This window comes from Musca autumnalis, unplaced genomic scaffold (assembly GCF_047663935.1).
Source record: "Musca autumnalis isolate F117 unplaced genomic scaffold, ASM4766393v1 scaffold_4, whole genome shotgun sequence".
Lineage (NCBI taxonomy): Eukaryota > Metazoa > Arthropoda > Insecta > Diptera > Muscidae > Musca > Musca autumnalis.
This window is the reverse complement of record NW_027411977.1, coordinates 104,951,831-104,974,480: the sequence shown is the minus strand read 5'-3', so window position 1 is coordinate 104,974,480 and position 22,650 is coordinate 104,951,831. Positions and strand designations below refer to the sequence as shown.

General features: G+C 35.2%; 1 pseudogene; it reads right to left on the bottom strand.

The window, feature by feature from the left end:
• Positions 1-22,650, bottom strand: part of LOC141403036 (uncharacterized) — a 1,250,555-nt pseudogene that overhangs the window by 405 nt on the left and 1,227,500 nt on the right.

The window sequence follows — 22,650 nt, the reverse complement described above, 5'->3', positions numbered from 1 at the left end:
GAGCTAAATCAGGAGAATAAGGTAGGTGGTCAAGCAACTCGTACTTTAATTCGTTGATTTTAGACATTGTTAAAACACTCTTGTGCGCTGGTGCGTTGTCTTGATGAAAAATTATTTTTTTGTGTTGTAAGCCAGGACGTTTTTCTCGAATTTGTACATTTAATTGGTCCAAAAGGTTGCAATAGTACTCTGAATTTATTCTTTTACCTTTTTGCAGATAGTCAACCAATAAAAAACCTTTGAAGTCCCAAAAAACCGTTGCCATAACCTTACCAGCCGATTGAATTGTTTTTGCCTTCTTTGGGGCACTTCCGCCAGCTTCAGTCCATTGTTTGGATTGTTCTTTTGTCTCTGGAGTATAGTGGTGGATCCATGTCTCATCAACAGTTATGAAACGACGCTTAAAATCCATTTTATTTCGGTTAAAACGATCCAAACAAGCTTGAGAAATGTTCATTCTTATGCGTTTTGATCGACTGTTAACAAATGCGGCACCCATCTTGCAGAAAGCTTTTTCATCTGTAGTTTTTCATGCAAAATTAAATGGACTCGATCATTTGAGATGCCCATGATATTAGCAATTCCACGCACTTTTATTCGTCGATCATTTAATACCATATCATGCACTTTGGCTACAATTTCTGTTGTTGTTGCTGTTTTTGGACGTCCACTGCGTGGTTCATCGTCAATGCTTGTACGACCACGTTTAAATTCAGCAACCCAATTTTTTACTGTTGCATATGAAGGAGCACTTTCACCTAACACATTCACCATATCATTATGAATTTCTTGTCCCGATAAATCTTTTTTATGTAAATATTTAATGACAGTACACATTTCTAATTTTTCCAATGTAAAAAAATTGCTGATGCGTCTTTTTTGAACACCTGTTTCTATATTAAGGAGTTGCCAGATTGAAACAAAATTTAACATGTGTTCATACCGCGCATTTTGTGCTAGGCTAAGAAGTTTCCGAACTGCCCTCGTAATTCAAAATTATAAATATAGGAAAAGACACCCTAATGTCTACAATTGTAGGAAATCTATGAAAGTATTCTTTCCGTGAAAGCATAACTAAAAGTTGGTTGGTTTTTGTTAATGTGTTTATGTTTATTTTGCAAAGACCTTCCCACATCCACTTGCTGGCACACATTACACATGTAAATGTATATTTTTTGATCTGCAACGAACTTATGTATGTATTTCATTACATTGATTATTGAATGTCTAGAATTATAGTTTTGTATTTTCGTAAGACGTCGTTGAAATGCTTAAATGTTCCACATGGTATTTTGTACTTTCTTAAATGCAGGATGTAAAGGCGCCGAAATTGCGTTTCGAAAAAGAGAGAAATAAAAACACAAACGTTTTAGTTTCTGATTCGATAAAAAGCAGAAGCTTTATTGAGTAAATAAATAAATATAATTAAATAAAGGGAAAAGTATGGAGAACAGATTACCTGTGTTAAGGATGGCGATCGAAAACGAAGTGTCAATAATAACGCCGAAAGGTCGCGTAGGCGCAAGAACAACTCTCGTTAGAAAACTCCTAGATGACATATCAATGTTGTAACAAAAAGGGAGTAGGCCGTTTTCTAACGAGTATGCAAATTAAACACAATAAAAATAGTGCGAAAAGCGTGCATTTCCAAACAATGCAAATTTAAACCAAGTATTAATTCTTACTTAAACATTGGCGCCGACCTTGCAACATTATTAATGTTGTAACACAGACCGATAAAGATGTACAATAACAATAAATTATATATAATAGAATAGGTAGTGCAGTGTTTGTGAGCAATTCAATTGGTTCCGACATACCAGAAAACTAAACCTATGAGGCGTGTACCAATCGTCCGCAGTAACGGACGTACGCCCTCTTTCTACCATACGAACATGGTGTGAATTGCCCGAAACCTCCAAGGTCCTAGTGGAACCCACAGTTATGGATTCCGACCTGGAAGGTACGAAATTCGCGTTCGAAGCCGATAACGAAGAACCCGCAGTTACGGATTCAGATGTCAACTATTTTTTTTTTAATCCGCAGTGACGGATTTCGATAGATCTCCATTTTCTAGTAGAACCCGCAGTGACGGATTCAGATGGAGTGTGCATTTTACTACGAAAAAATTAATATGCTACTCCGAGTTCAAAAGAGTACAAATGAGGCGCTTCACAACGCGGTTACCGTACTAACTTCCGGTACACAAAAATAAATGTACTTGAGCTTGAACATTACTAAAAACCGATTCACAAGCGATAACGGTTCGTCAATTACGACAGGTCCAGGATGAGCGATAAATGAGCACCTATAAACAAATGACCTGGTGTTAAAGCTACCAGCCCATCAAGACTATCTGAGATAGGCGCAGAGGACGCGATTCGAACTAATACGGTGGCCAATGCTTCAAATGTAAGCCGAACGTTTTTTTGAACCTGTTGTCGAAAGTGTTGCTTAAAACTTTTTACCCCAGCTTCCTAGCGTCCACCCATATGTGGAGCACCAGCTGAAATGAATTGCAACGTAAGATCCTGAGATGCGAATGTAGGGAGGACACAGTTACTATTATCACGAATGAAATTACGAGAATCACCCACAAAATTCGTACCATTGTCCGAAAATATCGAGTGGGGACAACCACGACGTGCTTCCCGGAGTGACGAAACTTTTCCAGCACCTATTTTAACCCAGTCGAAAAGTACGATAAGTAAGAACGAACCGAATGTATTTCAATTTTAGACCCAAGTGGAACGAGATCTCGAATAGACCAATCCGACTGGAATTCCATTCGCCACGAATCTAGTCGAATAGAAAACCAGAGTGTGCCAACTAAGTCACGACTACACAATTGTAGAATCCGTTCAACAGCGAAATTCCTGGTAAAAGTGCACTGAAAACTCTAGTCTAGTCGATAATAGATGTAAGAGCACATCTACGAATTTACGCGTGAGTAGCGAACAAGAGAGGGTCGTCCCAAACAATTTAATAAATACACAGCTAACTTCGATTTTCCGACAAAGGAATCAGTCCAGTCACAAGCCATCCAAAAACAGAATTTTGGGCGAGCAAAGTTCCCGACAAAATTGACTGACAACCATCTAACAAGATTTTTGGATACACGTCTGCACCCAACAACAGATCCACAGGACGTGAATCGAACAAATTAGCATCTGCCAGACGAATACTTGGCATTTGAGCTTTGAAATCAGATGAAACAGTAAACGATGGCAAGTTACCAGAAACTGACGGCAATACTAAAGCACGAGTTTCTAATAACACCGAAGGATCACAAGGGCTTCCAATTTTTATGGGACAAACTTTTTGTGAATTTGCCGAAATTGCACAATTCACACCCGAAATAAACGCATTCGTTGAACATACGGGAAGATTTAACCTATTCTGCAATCGCTCTGTTAGAAAAGAGGATTCAGAGGAGGGTTGGAAGGACGAGCTACAAATGCCGAAGATGTTGATGGACGAGGAGGATCGAGGTGTGGAGGGTTGGAAGGAGTAGGGGTGTTCCTGCTGACCGAGGAAACACTGGATGTCGAACTATTTGGAGACGAGTCGCTACGATGTAGCAAGGTGTGATGACTTCGATTACTTCGATCACGTTTGACTTTTTAACTGAATCATTTCCTCTCATGTCGTGAAGACACATGAGCGTCAGAATTCGCTCAGTTAGAAAACTGTCGAGATCTTTCCACAACGAAATAGACGATTTATCTTGAACACTTTGCTCCCACAAAGTTTGCGTTAATTTTGGGAGCCTTTGAAGACAAATAAAAACTAAGAACGGATCCCAATTTTCCGTACCAACGTCGTAAATGGACATTGCAGACAAACAACCATTAATACCACGCTGGATTTGTTTGAGACCCGAACACGTCTCGATTTCAAGTACCGGAAGCGAAAATAATACTTTGAACTGACTATGAATTAACAAACGAGGATTGTCATAAGTCGATTTGAAAGCATTCCATGCTAGACTGAAGCTACGGTGAGTCAAGGGGAATTTAGAAACAATTTCACGAGCTTCCCCACTAGTTTTTTGCGTCAAATGACAAAGACGCTCAATATCCGACAATCTAGAATTTGTAATATAAACCGTGCTAAACAAGTCTCTAAAAGTAGGCCACGAGAGAAAATCACCTTCGAAAACGGGAATATCGCAAGGAGGCAAAGTTAAATTATGGACAATGTCTAAATTTGGCGGGTCAATAGCAAAATTCGAGATATCTCTAGAATTCCCAATACCTGATATTAGGGAGCTAGAAGCCTGAGTACCCACACTTCGAACAGTGTGAGTAGACGAATTCGTGTTATTTAAACCGGGATCGTTTCTCGAGACTTCCCTTGGAGTGGCAGACAAACCCTGCTCACCCTTAGAAATAAGGGTAAGGATCCTGGTTTAACGAAACCACTGAACTGCTGTAAGAGCTCAAGGAAGATTTTCTAGACCGCCGAAATTTATTTAAATTTTTATTAATAATAGCCTGACATTCCATAAAAAGTTCGTAAACAACCGCGTACTTACCATCGACAACACCAATGTCTTCCGCAGTTGTATCCCCAGCCGATTTCAAATATTGTAGACAGTTATCAACAGAAATTTCGACCTTAGACCAATTTTTAACCAACTCGGTACTTTTAACTTCTAAGATAAAGAAATCTAAATCTTCTTCCTTCGCGTCTTTAATTTTGGCACAAAATTTTACCAAATTATCCGAAACACGAGTAAAATCATTGAGAGGAGTGAAAAGCATTTTGCAAAGATTTTCTTTAAAATCACACGAAAACTTCAAAACTTACGAAAAAAATAAAAAACCAGGCTTATCAAGCAGAAAATGCGACAAAAAACGATAAAAGCGAAAAATTCCAACTCAAATAATCGAAAAAGTTTAAATTCTTGCGAAAAGATCAAATTTCTTTCCAAATCCAACAAGAATTTCCAAGATTTTTCACAAAAATATCGACCAAAAATAGCCAAATTCACGAAAAATTAAGAAAAATCAACAAAAATCGCCGAAAATGTTCGATAACAAACGAAAAACCAACTTTTTCCCTTTAATAATTTCGAAAAATGATCAAAAAAGTGTACAAAATAACGACAAAGCAAAAATATTTCGAAGAGATTCAAAAAATAATATATAAATATATAGTATTTATGTCAAAATATTCAATAAATAAGCTTGAAATATTTTTTACGATACCAAAAATATTAAAAACGGCAAAAAATTACTATTTTTATGTCCAATTACAATAAAATAATATTTTTTTCCAAACCGATTAATATTATCGTAAATGCGGACTGTAAGGTGCACGATAAACGAAAATGTCCAAAAATGTATTTATTTTTATATATACACACACTGCAATTTAATATGCAAAAAATGTTCTCTTTTGTACCCAACGTGTAAACCAGCCCCAATCGACCGACCCGATGTGTGTAGCGTACACGCAAACAAAAGAGAAACGAAAAAAATTATTTTCACTAGGCTAGCTGTCGCTGCCTAAAGCAATGGTATGTATGTAAGTGATTAGGGATACGTAATCGAAGTCAAAAATCGACTATTCGATTTTTACCTTCAATGGAAAAGTCGACTTTTCGATCATTCGATTTTCACCTTCAACAAAAACGTCGATTTTTCGATCTTTCGATTATGATCAAAGTCGACTAAAATCGATTTTAGAGCTTTTTTTTGATACATATCTATAACCAAAGGTCGACTTCGATTTTTAGACTTTTCAAACCAAAAAGTCGACTAATCGATTAATCGAAAGTCGACTTGCCTATCTCTATAAGTGATGTGTGTGTATATAACAAGCAATAGACCGACGACGACGTAAGTATGTCACTAGCGTATGTATGTTTATATTATTGTGTATTATTGAACAGGGAATAATGCGAGAATAGGAATAATTTTGTGTATTTTTCGGTGGTTTATTTCTTTTGTTAGGCACAACAAGACAGTGGTAACCCGATGGAAATAATTAAGTTATTAATTTTCAATAAATAAATGAATTATTTTATTAATAAAATTATCGAAATTTAACACGACTGTTAATTAAATTTTATTAATAATTACACCACCATTCACTAATGAAAAATACACTGTTTTTGACAATTTTTTTTGCACTTTTCCACAATAAATTTTTGCAACCAAATTTATTTTTTATTGGTTTTCACTGTTCAATAATAACACCGAAAAAATGAAGAACGAAAACAAATGTTATACGCGACGCGCTGTAAAGCGGCCGTATGTATTATTGTTGTAAATAGATCGAAATGAATTTTTGGACGATGGATATTTCTTTGTTTATATTATTTTTTTCCACAACGCGAGCTCACAAATAATAGAACACTGCACTCACCTGTTGGTTTGTTGATATTTTAATGATAATGATGTTAATGACGATGTTGATGAGGATGATTAAGATGTTGTTGATGCTGCTGCGAGAATAAATAAACGAAAACCAATTAGAAAAACGAAAACTCCAAAAGCTCGTATCCGGCTCGATTGGACCAAAATGTAAAGGCGCCGAAATTGCGTTTCGAAAAAGAGAGAAATAACAAGTAAAAAAGCATTAAGTTCGGCCGGGCCGAACTTTTCATACCCTCCACCATAAAATATTCATTCCTGTCCCCAACTTTAAGTGAGTACGTTAAAATGTCAGATAATGTACAGAAAATGTTTCATTCGGGAGGCCCTTTTTTATGGCGCCTATATCTAACACAATTTTTGGTGGGCTAGAAATTGGGAGGTACTGTTATATAGGGGTTATAATAAAACATGGGCCTATGTTGACAGTTTTTGATGGGAGCCTTTAATGTCAAACAACTCCTAATTCGGTTAAAAAATTTAGCTAGAATCCTCAAAATATCGAAAATCGGTACATAACGTGGGAACTTCAAATGTCATTAACAGCTAGTTCGGAGGTATCTGGGCTATACGAAAATATAAACTTAAATGAACAATTTTTGTTGTAGAATTTTTGTTGACTTTTAAATTTCAAATTACAGAAAGTTCGTCCAAAAAATAAAGCTAAGGTACGGAAAATCGGGAGGTTTGTTTTGGGGCTATACAAAAACATGGACCTACGTTCGGTTAAACATTTTAAGTAAAATCCTCAAAGTACCGAAAATAGGGAAGTATCGTTATATTGGGGCTATGTTGAAAATTGTTGATGCAGATGTGTGGTGACCACTACAACCTTCAAATGTCAAATTACAGTTAGTTCTGTTAAACATTGTAGCTAAAATTGCCAAATTACTGAAAATTGGGAGGTACCGTTACATGGGAGCTATATCCGAACATGGACCTATGTTGACAATTTTTGATGGAGAGGTGTTGTGACCACTAAGAACTTCAAATGTCAAATTACTGTTTGTTCGGTTTAATATTGTAGCTAAAATCATCAAATTACTCAAAATCGGGAGGTACCGTTATATGGGGGCTTTCTTGACAATTTTTGGTGGAGAGGTGTGGTGACCACTAAGAATTTCAAATGTCAAATGTTCAGATAATTCGGTTAAAACTTGTTGGTAAAATTCTCAAAATACCTGAAATCGGGCGGTAACTTTATATGGGGGCTATTCCAAAACATGGACCTATGTCCACTAGTTATATAAGTTTATTGACATTTAAGAACCCTAAATGTCAATTGATAGCTAAATCGGTCTGAAAATGTAGATAAAAACGTCAAAATGCCGTAAATCGGGGGTACCGTTATATGGGGGCTATACCAAAACTTGGACCTAGGTCCACAACTTCTGTTATATAAGTTTAGTTACACTTAAGAACCCTAAATGTCAAATTATAGCTATATCGGTCTGAAAATGTAGCTAAAAACGTCAAAATACCGTAAATCGGGGGTACCGTTATATGGGGGCTATACCAAAACGTGGACCTATGTCCACAAGTTTTGTCACATAAGTTTATTGACATTTAAGAACTTCAAATGTCAAATTATAGCTAAATCGGTCTGAAAATGTAGCTAAACCCGTCAAAATACCGTAAATCGGGGGGTACCGTTATATGGGGGCTATACCAATACGTGGACCTATGTCCACAACTTTTGTTATATAAGTTTATTGACTTTTAAGAACCCTAAATGTCAAATTATAGCTAAATCGGTCTGAAAATGTAGCTAAACCCGTCAAAATACCGTAAATCGGGGGGTACCGTTATATGGGGGCTATACCAATACGTGGACCTATGTCCACAACTTTTGTTATATAAGTTTATTGACTTTTAAGAACCCCAAATGTAAAATTATAGCTACATCGGTCTGAAAATGTACCTAAAAACGTCAAAATACCGCAAATCGGGGGGTACCGTTATATGGGGGCTATACCAAAACGTGGACCTATGTCCACAACTTCTAATTTATAAGTTTATTGATACTTAAGAACCCTAAATTTCAAATTATAGCTAAATCGGTCTAAAAATGTAGCTAAAAACGTCAAAATACCGCAAATCGGGGGGTACCGTTATATGGGGGCTATACCAAAACGTGGACCGATATAGCCCATCATCGAACTTGACCTGCCTGCAAACAAAAGACGCATTTTCCCAAAATTTCAGCGTCCTATCTCTATTTTTGTGGATGCTAGAGTGATTACCACAGACGGACGGACGGACGGACGTGCTCAGATCGACTTAGAATTTTACCCTGATCAAGAATATATATACTTTATAGGGTCGCAAATGAGTATTTCAATGCGTTACAAACGGAAAAACAAACTTAATATACCCTCCATACTATGGTGGAGGGTATAAAAACACAAACGTTTTAGTTTCTGATTCGATAAAAAGCAGAAGCTTTATTGAGTAAATAAATAAATATAATTAAATAAAGGGAAAAGTATGGAGAACAGATTACCTGTGTTACGGATGGCGATCGAAAACGAAGTTTCAATAATAATGCCGAAAGGTCGCGTAGGCGCAAAAACAACACTCGTTAGAAAACTCCTAGATGACATATCAATGTTGTAACAAAAAGGGAGTAGGCCGTTTTCTAACGAGTATGCAAATTAAACACAATAAAAATAGTGCGAAAAGCGTGCATTTCCAAACAATGCAAATTTAAACCAAGTATTAATTCTTACTTAAACACAGGATTTTTAGAGATTTCAGGCATTTTGGTAGAATAATGACTGTAATACGGCTGACGTAGAGGATGGATTGATCGATTTTTACATGGTAAAGTCCTGTAGTCGAATTCTGCAACCGTTTCCAGCAAAAATTCGGCCATTATGTAATTCATTAATGTAAACAAAAAAAAAAAAAAAAAAAAAAAACAAGTAAGAGAAGGCTATAGTCGGACAGGGCCGACCATGCGATACCCTAAACCACTACCCTGCGAGTTAGCTTTCAGCAGATCAAAGTTTTTTTTGGACAAATAAGCTCATTGTAAGAAATAACTTTTTGGAGTCTGCATCCTTATCACATTAAGTTTAAATAACAATATAATAATTGTTACACAAACATCACAGAAGGGACAGGGCGTGCAACATGATTCATATTACATCAATAGTATGGGGCCTACTGTTTATCGATGAGTCCGAATGGCATGTCTTAAAACACCACCTGTAGAGAAGTTGTACATGGTTGAAATACTCAGAAAATGTCGCCAACTTTACTGAGGGGTATTTTGCCATCGTTGGAAATTTGATGTTTGCTGGCCGGGAATCGAACGCCCGACCTTCAGCGTGCAAGGCGGGTGTGCATGCAATTGTACCATGGTGGAACCAATAAGTAATTTTAGAACGGACATTTAGACTGGACCTATTTTTTTGCATATTTTGACATATTTGCTAAACCATATGCAAGACTTTGTGTCCTAAATATCCCACCGAATTGGCTAAAAGTTTGTATTAAGTATTCATTCATCAAATTTATTGATATATCAGGTCTTCATATAGCTCCCATAGAACCGTACCTCCCGATATCCGGTATTTTGAAGGTTGTGGCCTTAATATCCCACTGAAATGGCTGACATTTTGTATTCAGTCTTCGTTGGAGATAAAAAAACTTTCCACCTGAAATTTGTCGTTATATGTCCATGTCTTCATATAGCTCCCAGAACCTACCGATTTTCTGTACTTTGAAGGTTATGGTCTCAATATCCCTCCGAATTGGCTAATATTTGGTATTAAGTTTTCATTGGGGGTATTAAACTTTCCATCTGAAATTTGTCGGTATAGGTCTAGGCGTTCATATAGCTCCCATACAACGAAAGTTCCCCATTTTCGACATTTTGAAGATTGTGGCTCTGGTTACAGATTTCTCTATTTTATTGAGATGTCTGAATATGAATTTCAAACAGAACAAGTAAAAAGTCATTAAGTTCGGCCAGGCCGAACTTTTTATACCCTCCACCATAAAATAGTCTTAATTAAAATGGAATAATTAGGGTCCTTTTACAATTTTAGGTGGAACAACTTTTCGACAATGGATAGATTCCTACTGCCTCCCACTATTGCTTAAATTACACTGTGAACACAAATGTTGGGGCAGAGATAATTCCTTTTGGAGATGAAAGCCCTTGGTGTGTGTATATTAAAAACCCCGAAGGACAGATGCGCCGTGAGTCGAACTTCCGCGTTATGGCGTGATGAAGTTTTTGCAAGAGACCCTGTAAGCCATCATGAATTAGCATTATATCTTTGTTTGTTGTTTTTGTAGAGCACTTAAGCAAACAGTGAACAAAGATATAACGCTAATTCCTGATGGCCCACAGGGTCTCTAACAAAAATTTCATCACGCCCTAAGGCGGAAGTTCGACTCACGGTGGATCTGTCCGTCTGGGTTCATAATAAAATTCCTCTTGGGGAAGAAAGACCTTGGTTTTTTCCCCAAGAGGAATTTTCCGTGCCCCAGACTTTCACCTCCATTTTGTTGCACAGTGTTATCTAATCTAATCTAAAAAAATGTGTTCAGCTAGATGAAAGGTACCACCTACGGGGCTATATCAATATCAAAGAGTCAACCTATCTTTAAATTTTTTGACGGAAAACTTTTATAGCTGCAGGGTACTTCAAGAGTCAAATTAAGGGTAGTTTCATCAAAACAATGTAGACCCTCAGAAATGGACCCATGTTGACGAATTTTAGTAGGAAATTTCGTGACCACTGAAAATTCCCGAAAATCGGGAGGTTCAGTTATATGGGGGGATATACCAAAACATGGACCTATATTGACGATTATTTTTGAATAGACAAAATTGTAGCTAAAATTCTCAAAATACCGATCATTACAGTTAGTTTGGTTAAAAATTGTAGCTAAAATTCTCAAAATATCGTTATAAAATCGGGAGATACCGTTATATGGGGGCTATACCAAAACATGGACCTATGTTGACGATGTTTCGTTGGAGATGTTTTATGTCCACTGAGAACTTCAAATGTCAAATTACAGCTATTTCGGTTAAAACTGTAGCTAAAATTCTCAAAATACCGAAAATTGGGAGGTACCGATATATGGGGGCTATACCATAACATGGTCCTTTGTTGACGATGTTTCGTGGAGATATTTCATGGCCACTGGGGACCTCAAATGTCAAATTGCAGATAGTTTGGTTAAAAATTGTGGCTAAAATTCTCAAAATACCGAAAATCGGGAGGTACCGTTATATGGGGACTATACCAAAACATGGACCTATGCCCAAATTCTTTGGGATATAAGTTTGTTGATCACTAAGAACCCTAAGTGCCAAATTATAGCTAATTCGGTCTGCAAATGTGGCGAAGAACGTCAAAATACCTCAAATCCGCAGGTACCGTTATATGGGGGCTGTACCAACGAGTGGACCGATATAGCCCATCTTCGAACTTGACCTGCCTATGGAAAGAAGACCCTCGGGTGCAAAATTTCAGCACTCTATCTCAATTATTGCGGACGCTAGAGTGATTACAACAGATCGTCTTAGAATTTTATCCTGATCAAGAATATATATACTTTATAGGGTCGCAAATGATTACTTCGATGTGTTACAAACAGAATGACAAACTTAATATACCCTCCATACTATGGTGGAGGGTATAAAAATGTACACGTAAACATTTTAGAAGATATTATTGAGATATACATACATATGTAGCATACGAAAATATGTGAAATACAGAAATTTTCCATATGCAAAAATAATATTTGCATATGTATAATTTATACATTTCGCATATTTTTGCATATGTGATATATTTCGATTGGAATTTAATTAGAAACCAAAAATATGCAAATTTTACAAAAATAGGTGTTGCATAAAATTCCGCTGTCTACATATCATTGAGCTGATATTAATCGGGGTGCTCTCATTGATATGAGAGAAGGCTCCCTTTTCCCTACTGGGATGTTTGTGGAACAATTATATAATGTACATTTTAAGAAATATTCTTAAATTTGAATATTGGCGTTGTTTAGCAATTTCTGCTACATCTTTAAATTTTGGACAATTGGACAGGTAATACGTTAGGGTTCCACGCAATTTGTTAGAACTGGGAATTTGTCTGTAATAATAGAGAAAATTTGTAGCATGGGAGGAAGATGTGGTTCTTTTCACAAAACTCATTATATCTTGGTAGTATGTCCGTTATCAAGCACACATATTATTGCAATTTTCATCAGAGGAAAGATTGGTAGTTAATTCTTCATATATAGGCGACTTTGCCGGTATGTGCCCTCCCGGGATTCAAATATGGACCAAAAATAAAATATTTTTTTAGCATACAAAAGTAATGGTCCATTGCACCCGCTAAATAATATTAGATCATCATCAAAACTTGTAGGCATCTTCTTAGACCTAAACCTTTACCTCGTCCAAAATTTCGATTACACTACAAGCAAAAAACTGGATATATTAGGCTGTAAATCTGTTATCTGACCACATATATCAACATAATTGGCATCAATGGAAAGAGCAAGAGTTGTCCTTCCAAATATTATTTATGTGGGCGGAGTATGTGGTCCAGGAATAAAATATAACCGGTATATTAAAAAATTTCACAACTTTCTCACAAAAGTTGTGGTCCATTTGACCCTCTAAACATCATCCGATCACCGCCTCAAATTGCAAGCTTCTTCTCTGTCGTATAATCTTACATTATTTAAAATTTTGAGCCTATTCTGGCCTTAACCCGACCTCCATACAAAATTTCGTGACGATCGGTCCATAATTGCGGCCTGGAGCGTGTTTACAATTTATAATGGACAGACGGACGGACGGACGGAAGGACGGACGGACGGACACACATCTCAAAATCGCTTTATCTCGTCGAGATATGAAGATTGGTATACGAAATTGGGGGTCTCCGACGAATATTTCGCGGTGTTACATGAATTTTTACCAAAACAAACTTATAATACCCTTTCCACATAGTGGTGTAGGGTATAAAACCTACTTATATTACTCCTTACTAAGTTATCAGTACGATGGCACAGAGCGTGTGTGTCCGACTACAAAATCCGAGGGTTAACTGTTCAACGCTAACCGTTGCACAGTGCAAAATATGAGCACATTAGCGGAATTTACTAATAACTTTTAAAGGAAAAGGTGTAGATTCCTAAATTTTTGCACAAATGTTTCTTATATTAGTGGACAGTGTGGGGCTCAAATTGGACCACATAGACCCGCGGTTTCCTGTAGCGCTCATGTAACGGTGGATGCCGTTTTTACATTCATTTTTCAATCGATTTTGATGCAAATTGGTATATTGAGTTTTTAGCGGATAGAAAACTTATGTACAAAATATTTTCAATATAGTTCGCGTTTTGGAATAGCCTCCACATGCCGGGATTCCTCATATTGGGTATTTTAAAGGTTAAAGACAAAAATTGCAGCAGATTTTGATGCAAATGTAAATTTTAAGATGTTAGCGAATAAAAAAACCTCCTCGCACAAAAGCTGTCAACATAGGTCCACTTCTGGGTGAAGCCCCACAACCCTACACATCTATTAAGGAGTAAAATGTCAATATTTTTTGTTTTCATTTGTATCTATAATGTTTATTGGTCTATTCAGCGGGTTGATAATGTCTTTCAGATCAAGTTCAGGTCTGAACTGCATTACAATTTTTAACGTATTTTGGTATTTGCACCACAGCATCTAAAAATGTTGCACTATATGTAAATCAACAACATTTAGAGGTCAAAACTATAAAAAATTGCGAGAGGTTTCTTAATTTTACAGAAATTATCATTGTTAGAATTAGTGAGTCCATTACTTCAAAACACAGTCAACAATGGCGTTCATTGCCGCGTTTACCTTCCACTTTTGGAAAATGCAACTGCAGTTTTATAGCTTTGCGAACAGAGGAGAATCCAATCTTTCAGATCATATATATCTTAACACGTGAATGTACGGAACTTACTTTGAAATGTCCACGGAAAATAAAAAATTATAATTTTGAAAACTTCAAAAAATCACTTCTTTCCGACTAAAATTGCACGAAAACAATAAGGGTTTTTTGGATTTTTTTAAGTGTAAAATATCATAATTGTTTTGTAAAATATCAAGAAAAAAAATCATGGCATACTGACTTACCACTTGTACGCGCCACTCCATTTTTTTAATGAATAAAAAATACATTTCTTACAAAAAAAAAAAAATATTAAACAAAAGTGCAACTTTAAGTGCATTTTTAAGTCGTTTGGTGGAGTAAATCGGCAAACTGAGTATGGGCCATTTGCAGTGGAGTACTTAGCTAACGAATTCAATAAAAGTTTAATCAATTTCATGTACTTTAAAAATCCCTTAAAGTTCCACTAAACTACCCAAATTTCGCACTGTGCGTTGGCCGGGTACTTTTTGTTAAAAAAAAGAACAATTGGTGGTGCATATGTAAACACATGTAACCGTTTAAACAACACTTAATGTCGGTACGCGTGGCAGAGTGTGTAGTGGGTTTGGATATAAATCAGAAGTTTGTGTGTTCATTAGGGTTATGACTTTTTGACCTTTTTACTCACAAATGATTTCCTGTAGCGAGAATGAATGAACTTTTGACTATTAATGCCAAAAATAACATTCATTACATTTATTATTAAAAAAGGTCACGCACAAACAACTTTGAAAAAATATATTTTTTGGAAAATCCTATGAAATGAAAAAAAAATTTTTCTCAAAAAAAAAAATCCTGTTGCATGAATGAATGAATGACCTTTGACCTATTACTAACCAAAATAACTTTTATTCCATTTAAATATAAAAAAAGGTCACGCACAAACCACTTTCAATTTATACGATACTAGCATAATGCCCGCTACTTCGTATGCGGAAAGGGAATAATATACAAATAAACAATATTTAATACGAAAATGGTGGACAATGAAAATTTTGATGTATTAATACCTATTTTAATTGATATTTAATTTCATTTTGTACTGTTCGTCTACCTTTCCAAAAAAAATCTTATCGAATTTCCAAAAAAAGAGATTATCGCAGACTTACACATCAACAGCGACTCACATTGTAAATTTCAATCCACGTTTTATTAGAACAGTACGGGTATTTTGAAGTTTTTTCCACATTTTCCAACCGAAGTGTCTGTAATACCTTTATTCCAAAGATGTTACTTAATGCGCACCCATCGATATGGCCCCTATAAAACAGTTATTTTTTTACAGATGTTAATTTAGGCCTTTTTGTTCTCAAGGGATAAAAACCTTCTTGTAAAGCAATAGTCGCATAGATCTATGTTTTCAAATGTACTTTTTTAAACTTTCAGAATAAACAACAATTTTGTTAGATAGATATGTTAGACTTTTTGATTTCAGTGCATTATTTAGAAACTTGAAAGCAATAGTACATTATTCAGTACAATTTTAAAAATCCATGGCATTACATATAGAAACATTCGATACATTGTAAAGCGGATTTAAATAAATATTCTCAATACCAGTGCTAATAATTCTAGTACACTTACTGTACTACCACCACACATACATTGAATCTGACAAATAAATAATAAATCAGAATTCCACTAATATTCCTTAGCCCAATATCAAATTTATTGCACTTTCGTACTTTTTGCACACTAATTATATAATTCCAGCTTCACGACCTCCATACCTAATTTCAGAATTTGTATGCATTTCAAAAACTCCTTATCTAAACACCAACATAGATCCTAATACAAAAATTCGAAATTCCAGCTATATCCCTTTATCAACATCAAAACGGTACCAAATTTAGTACTTATATCCAAAACTATATTCCAACCGCGATACTCATTTACAGCTTTATCTGAACAATTTGAACCAAATTTTGTGGCATTTAGTAATTTTCATTCACATATAGTACGTACATATATCTACAACCATATCTCAACCCTACACACTAACAGCGACTATAACACCAAATTTCAGAATTCCACCTTTATTCATATACCAACTTTGGTACCATTTAATACTTTTCGTACGAAAGTACGAATTTCAATAACTACCTCAATCCTCCACTCGACGAGTTCACCGATATCCAAATTTTAAAAAATTTAGTACTTTTTGTCCGCCTCAATCCACCACGTAACAGTAATCTTATTTCCAAATTTTAGAATTCATTCTCTATCCGTTCAATCAAATCCAAATAGTACCATATTAAGTAACTTTTAAGTACGATTTTCCAAACATACCTCCATATCACAATGCTACACCACAACAGTAATCGTATTTCCAAATTTTCAGCTTTATTCGTTCACCCACATCCAAATTGTACCAAATTTAGTACCTTTTAGTACTTTTCGTACACATAAGTATGAAATTAAAAAAAAAAAAACTTTCTCAATCCTACACTCCATCAGTAATCGTAATTCTAAATTTCAGGATCCCAGCTCTATACGGTTAACCCAAAACCAAATTAGTACCGTTTAGTACTTTTCGTACGAATAAGTACGAATTTCCAAAATTACCTCAAACCTATTCTCCAACAGTAATCTTACTTCCAAATTTTAGAATTCCATCTCTATCCGCTTAATCAAATCAAAATAGTACCATATCTTAATCCTACATATCTCATTCTACACTTCAACGGTAAACATTATTTCAAATTTCCGTTCACCCAAATCCAAATTGTACCAAATTTAGTACAGTTTATAATTTTTGTACACATAAGTACGAATTTCCAAACCTACATATACTCCACAAGTAATCAGTATTACAAATTCTAGGTTCCAAGCTCTATTCTTTCACCCAAATCCAAATTGTACCAAATTTAGTACCATTTTGTGCTTTTCGTACCCATAAGCACGAACTTTCAAAATTTCCTCAATTCTGCAGGCCAAAAGTAATCACAATTTTAAATTTCAGGATCCCAGCTCTACCCGTTAACCCAAAACCAAATTAGTACCGTTTAGTACTTTTCAAACATGTAAGTACAAATTTCCAAAGCTGTCTCCATAACTCAATCCTACACTCAACAGTAATCCTAATATCAAATTTCAGGTTTGCATCTCTGTCTGTTCACCCAAATCTAAATTGTACTAAATTTAGTACCGTTTAGTACTTTTTGTACACATAAGTACTAATTTCTAAAAATACCTCAATCCTATACTCCAACAGTAATAATTATTCCAAATTTCAAGATTGGGCCTTTATCCATTCATCCAAATGTACTAAATTTAGTACACTTAAGTACTTTTTGTACACGTAAGTACGAATTTCCAAAGCTACCTCAATATCTCTATCCTACACTTCAACAATAATTCTAATTCCGAATTTCAGGTTTGCAGCTCTATTCGTTCACCCAAATCCAAATTGTACTAAATTTAGTACCATATTGTACTTTTCGTACATACAGTTGCGTTCAAAATAATAGGAGTGCCCTTACACAAAAGGGAATGGTCCAAAAAAACATGGTTAAACTTCTCCGTTTTGGCTTATTTTGTATTTGGTTAACATTGTCGACATTCCAACTGTTATTTCATTAACAGAAATGTGGCAATTTTTAATTAATTATGTAGTGTTTACACCAACATTATAAATCGTCTTAAAATTCTTTGTTCAAAAAAATAGGAGTGTTGAAGAAAAAGGACAATAAAAATATTTTAGTTGAATTTACGACCGAAACTGTAAATATTTAAGTTGATAGTACTAAATACAATATAATTGATTTTTTTTTTTTTTTTTTTTTGAAAACAAAAGTCCTTTGGTAGTATCTAAAAACATGCTATTGTTCTTGTGGCGACTTTTCCAATAAATTAAGCTCTTATTGGGGAATTCAGTGGATTTTATACACAAAACCTTTATTGATTAGACTTGTTTAACACTCTGACTTTTACCATAAACAAAACATAATGACTGGTATCCCATAAATTGGTGTATTTTGAACCATGAACCAAATTTTAGCCAGTTTCCATTAATCCTTTATGAAAGGATCGGCCAAAACAGTGCATTTATAAATCATTTATTCCTCGACCAAATAAAATTATGAGGTCCTCAAGATGTTAGCTTTATGTACACAATCAATTTCACTTCTATTCCAAAAATATTTTAAAGCGTGAACGGTCGAAATTAGTTTTACACCATTTTGTGATAATCGGCTTTGACTACTCTATGGTTGGTATACAACCGCACTATATTTTTCTACATAAATTCACGTTTTTCGTTCAAAAGTACTTAATTTCGATTAGTTCTCATAGAAAATTGTATTTTATACGATGCAAAAGCTGATAAACATATTCGCAGGGCAACTTCAGAAGTATTTCCTTAAAATTAGCTTTTAAACAAAGCGTGTAGAAAAATGGCTCGTATCTGCCAATCATCCAATTTTTCAAATATAAACAAAATAATTGTTCTGCATGTAGTTAAGATGCTAAGGACCTTAAACCATTATTTGGTCGAGGAATTAATGCCTTATAGATGCGCTCTTTTGGCCAATCCTTACATAAAAGTCTAATGGAAACTGGTTAAAGCTTGGCTCAAGGATCAACATACACAAATTTATGGGGAACCAATCATTATGTATTGTTCGAGGTAACAGGTAGAGTGTTAAACAACTCTAATCAACAAAGGTTTTGTTTATAAAATCCATCGATTTCCCAATGAATGCTCAAATTAAAGGAAAATGGCTGCAAGGACAATATCCTGATTGTGGCCACATCCAAAAGCCTTTTTGTTTTCAAACAGCATTCAAATCTATTAAATTCACTACTAGTAACTAAATTAGGGTCAATTCTGGTCCTAAACTCAAATAAAAATTGTTTTATTCTCCTTTCTCTTCCACACTCCTATTTTTTTGAACAACAATTTTTAAGACGATTTATAATTTTGGTGTAAACAGTAAATAATTTAAAACATATAGCCACATTTCTGTTAATGAATTAACAGTTGGGATGCCAACAATGTTAAACAAATGCAGAATTGACGAAAATGGAGAAGTTGAAACATGTTTTTTGGGCCATTGCATTTTGTATATGGGCACTCCTATTATTTTGAACACAGCTGTACATTTCCAAAACCATTTTCTTTTATAAACACCATTCTAACTATAGCCGTTCAAAATATACATTTGGTACAATATTTAATAACTTTTAGTACTTTTTGTACACTTATAGGTCGAATTTCCAAAAAACCCTTTGGTACATCTTTCTAACTCTTTATCAGTACCCTCGTTCCAAATTTTAGAATTCCAGCTCTTCCCGTTTGTCTAATACAAATGATACCATATTTAGTATCTTTTAGCACTTTTTGTACCCTTCCAGTTCGAATTTCCAAAAACCCAGCCTTATCAAGCTTCTAGCTGCAGCCGTTTCGTCTGGGCGATGATCTGTCAGTCACTCACTCACTTATCACTAAACTCTTTTATATAATAAGATTATTTATTATTTAATCATTCCTATACTCCAACACCATTGTTATTTTCAAATGTCAGAATTCCATGCTAACCCTTTCGGTGCTTCTTTTTTGTTTTTGATCTGAAAAATATATTTTTCCAATTTTATATATACTTAAGCCCACTATATGAATAATCAAAACTAATTTTTTAACATTTTGTTTGGAAAAGTGGTTTTTGGACACTATGCCATATGGCATAGAATGTATTTAAAGGAAAAAAAAAAACAAAACTAAAATAGTCAAGTTTTTAATTAAATTTCATCTTATAGAAGACCAGGAGGCCTTATAGAAGAGGAAGAGGTCTTCTTATAGAAGAGCAGGACGTCTTCTCATAAAAGCGCAGAAGGTCCTCTCATAGCAGGGCAGGAAGAGTAAAAGGTCGTCTCATAGAAGGACAGGATGTTTTCACATAGAAGAGCAGGACGTTTGCATATAGAAGGCAGGAGGCCTTCTTATAGAAGAGCAGGAGGTCTTCTTATAGTAGAGCAAGAGGTCTTCTTATAGATGAGCAGTAGGTCCTCTCCTTGAAGAGCAGGAGGTCCTCTTCTTGAAGAGCAGGACGTCTTTACATAGAAGAGCAGGACGTCTTCTGATAGAAGAGCAGGACGTCTTTTCATAGAAGAGCAGGGCGTTTGCATATAGAAGGCGGGAGGTATTCTTATAGAAGAGAAGGAGGTCTTCTTATACAAGAGCAGGAGGTCTGCTCATAGAAGAGCAGGACGTCTTCTCGTAGAAGAGAAGGACGTTTGCATATAGAAGGCGGGAGGTATTCTTATAGAAGAGAAGGAGGTCTTCTTATACAAGAGCAGGAGGTCTGCTCATAGAAGAGCAGGACGTCTTCTCGTAGAAGAGAAGGACGTTTACATATAGAAGGACAGGAGGTATTCTTATAGAAGAGAAGGAGGTCTTCTTATATAAGAGCAGGAGGTCTGCTCATAGAAGAGCAGGACGTCTTCTCACAGAAGAGCAGGTGACCTTCTTATAAAAAACCAGATGGCCTTCTCATAGAAGAGCAGGGGCCCTTCTTATAGAAAAGCATAAGATCTTCTCATTGAAGACCAGGAGGTCTACTTATAGAAGACATGAAGGTTTGTCATAGAATATCTGGAGGTCTACTATTAGAATATTTGGAGGTCTTCACATAAAAGGTCTTCTTATAGAATATCTTGAGGTCTTCTTTTAGAACATTTTATAGAAGATCTAGGGTCTTTTATAGAAAACCTAGGGTCTTCTTATAGAAAAGATAGGGTCTTCTTATGGAAAATTTGAGGCCTTCTTATAGAAAAACTGGAGGACTTCTTATAGAAGACCTGAATGTCTTCATATAGCAGATCTGAAGGACTTCTTATAGAACACCTGAATGTCATCCTATAGAAGGGCTGGAGGTCAGCTTGTAGAAGACGTGGGGCCATCTTATATAATATCTGGAGGATTTATTTTAGAAAATCTGCAAGAGTTGTTATACATCATCTGGAGGTTTTCCTATGGTGGATCTGGAGGTTTCCTTACAGAAGACCTGGAAGTCTTCGTATAGAAGACCTGGAGGTCTTCGTATAGAAGACCTGGAGGTCTACTTATACAAGATCTGAAGGTCTTCTTATAGAAGACCTGGAGGTCTATTTATACAAGATCTGGAGGTCTTCTTATAGAAGATCTAGGGGTTTTACAATAGAAGATCTGGGAGTCAAACAAAGTGAAACATTTCCGTTGGGAAAAATCTATGCCATATGGCATAGTATGAAATATAAAAAATCTGGCAGCTCCATTGAACTATATTTCGGATCTTTTTTTCGTTTTAATTATTAAGGCAACGATTATCTACTAAATTAAATACAAAAAGTTAAAAAAAAAATATTTTTGTTAATAAAATATATAAAATTATAAGGTGGTATTTTCATGCAAATTTTAAATCGAACGAGGAGCGCTTGCTCTTTGAGTCATAACAATGTATAGGGTCCACCAATCAAAAATTTTTGTCGAATTATTTTTAGATAACACTTCAGGGAAAAATACAAAATTATTAAAAAAGGAGTGCCCATAAGTATTTTGCCTTAAAACGGCCTTCAAAAATTGGTTATGCCATATGGCATAGAATCCCCGAAAGGGCTAATATTACTAAATGTAGTACTTTTAAGTACGAATTTTCAAAAATACCAATACTCCTACACTAATCTTGATTACATATTTCAGGTTTTCAGCTCTATCCGTTCACCTAAATCAAAATTGTACAAAATTTAGTACCATTTAGTACTTTTGGTACACATAAGTACTAAATTAAAAAAAAAAAAACAAGTAAAAAAGCATTAAGTTCGGCCGGGCCGAACTTTTCATACCCTCCACCATAAAATATTCATTCCTGTCCCCAACTTCAAGTGAGTACGTTAAAATGTCAGATAATGTACATAAAATGCTTCATTCGGGAGGCCCTTTTTTATGGTGCCTATATCTAACTGTTGACAATTTTTGGTGGGCTAGAAATTGGGAGGTACTGTTATATAGGGGTTATAATAAAACATAGGCCTATGTTGACAGTTTTTGATGGGAGCCTTTAATGTCAAATAACTCCTAATTCGGTTAAAAAATTTAGCTAGAATCCTCAAAATATCGAAAATCGGTACATAACGTGGGAACTTCAAATGTCATTAATAGCTAGTTCGGAGGTATTTGGGCTATACGAAAATATGAACTTAAATGAACAATTTTTGTTGCAGAATTTTTGTTGACTTTTAAATTTCAAATTACAGAAAGTTCGTCCAAAAAATAAAGCTAAGGTACGGAAAATCGGGAGGTTTGTATTGGGGCTATACAAAAACATGGACCT